Source organism: Bos indicus, chromosome 2 (assembly GCF_029378745.1).
Source record: "Bos indicus isolate NIAB-ARS_2022 breed Sahiwal x Tharparkar chromosome 2, NIAB-ARS_B.indTharparkar_mat_pri_1.0, whole genome shotgun sequence".
Classification (NCBI taxonomy): domain Eukaryota; kingdom Metazoa; phylum Chordata; class Mammalia; order Artiodactyla; family Bovidae; genus Bos; species Bos indicus.
In genome coordinates this window covers 18,018,158-18,020,510 of record NC_091761.1, presented here as the reverse complement: position 1 = coordinate 18,020,510, position 2,353 = coordinate 18,018,158, and positions in this window count along the sequence as shown.

The window sequence follows — 2,353 nt, the reverse complement described above, 5'->3', positions numbered from 1 at the left end:
TCTTTGGCTTCTGGTAACTGCTCTTTTCCCGTGGGTTTTTAGCTGGCCTTTTCCCAGGGCTCTTCACCATCCAAGGTTAGTGCTCACAAACCTGTCCACACCTTGTAAGAGTCCCTTGACTCAACTCTCTTCAGTTATGCTACAGGGTTGCATGTGCTTCCTGCCCAACTCTGACCTAACCTACCTGTATAGAGACAACAATAAAAATTTCTTACAAATACCATATGATATCACATGTGGAATCTAAAGTATGACACAAATGACCTCTTTCTATGAAACAGAAAGAGACTCACAGAGAGAGAACAGACTTGTGGTTGCCAAGGGAACAGTGGTTGGAAGAGGGATGATTGGGAGTTTGGGATTAGCAAATGCAAACTATTATATATAGAATGGATAAAGGACAGGTCCTACTGTATAGCATAGGGAACTATATTCAATATCCTGTAACAAACCATAATGAAAAAGCATATGAAAATATGTATGTATGATGGAATGATTTTGCTGTATAGCAGAGAGTAACACATTGTATTATACTTCAATAAAATAAACTAAAAAAAATAAAAACTTCTCTTCCAACTTCAAGCTAAACCAACCAAGCCTTTACCTTATTACTAGATAATTGTTTCCATTTCCAACAGACTTATTCCTTTACCTGACAGGCTTAATATTAACTTCAGAGTTTTATTCTGTTCCTTCTCTCTTCCTCCCTTCTTCTCTCTCATATCTTTTCTTCTCAAGTTATTTTTGAGGGTCTTCCATATACCAAGAACTATGGAGGCTATGGAAAGGGTAATATCCTTCCCTTACTAATTGGAAAGACAAGAGAGCTATGTAACAATTCAAGGAAAGACAGTGGAAGGGAAGAGCCAAAAATGACTGATTAAGATACTAAGTGCTCAGGAACCCAGAGATGGAGGAGGCCACTGAAAGGAGCAATAAAAGTAGAACCACTCATGGAGAGGATAACCTGGGCCAGAAACTTTACATTTCATCACCACCCCCCGCCCCTGCCGCCCCAATATTGAGGCATTTCAGCAAAATCAGGTAAAATATGACAAAACAGAAACAGAAATGAAGAATGCCTTTCAGAGAAATAAAAACAGAGTAGAAAACTAAACCCATGTCAAGAAGAACATAAGCTCACATACCAAAAAGGCAACTCTACTTACTATATTATGTTTGATGGTGAGCTTCCTAAAAGTTAAAGAATAAAGAGACATGATTGTCAATCTGCAGAGGGAAGCATATCAGTTCCTTGGGGAAGTGCAATTTTTTTAATGCTGAATTTTAAAAATTTATGAGGTACAACTTTACAGAGAGGGTATTGAGTGATAATATAGAACATAAAGTATTTAATAATATATCTTTTGCAGATGTAGTGAACTGATTTATAAGTTGATATTTTTGGTAGAAGCTTTTAATTAAAGTCAAGGACATAACACTAAAAGGTAACTCACTAAATGCAACTGAATGAGGCATAGAGGAGCTATAGGGCAAGTTTAAAAAAAAAATGGAAATGGGGCTCTACCTCTTGACCCATGAATAGGATTTATAATATTCAAAAGATCTTTGGTAACTATTAATATCACCTCTTAGGTGTTCCTCTGACAGGCACTGAGACTGAAAGCTAGGAGTACTCCGGCTGGGATCCTGGTTGTCTGTGTGTTTGATTGACAGGTTATTATCATTATTTTTAAGAGTATTTTTTTAAACACAGTTCACATTCCCCGTTGAAAATTTCCCACGTTGTTTCACCGGCACGAACAACAATTACTACTTTACCAAGTCATTTACATTTTTGTAAGCAAATCCAGTTCAATAATCATGTTCTTTGATTGCAGACTATTGACATAGAACAGTCCTTAAGGACATTGAGTAGATCTTCTCTTTGTACATGTGTAAGAGGCAAGCAAATACCCTGGGGAAGGTCAGCATGGAACGCAAATCTCTCTCTCAGAGTAAGAATCTGCTGCTATAGGAGAAGGCTAAAGGTTCTAGCTACACATTGTTTTCCATGAGTTAGTGACACAAAAGGGCTTTGAAGATGAAACCATGTCGCATGTCAATATCAGAACCAGCCAAGTTGTCTGCCTCATACCTCTGTTTCTAAGAGTTTTGTTTAAAGATTTTAGGGGTTAATATTTGGCAGTGGGTATGAGCAGGAATTACCACTAGAAAAAGATATTAAAGGGATTAGTCAGTTTAAGCATTTGATCCTTGAAATTCTAAGGGTCAGAAGGCTGTGCATACCAGTAAAATAAATCCAGTGGGATGAAAATTGTTTACATAGGTTCATGACATTGAGGGTTTAACATTTGTGGGTTTGACACATTGCGAGTAACGCTACAGAATC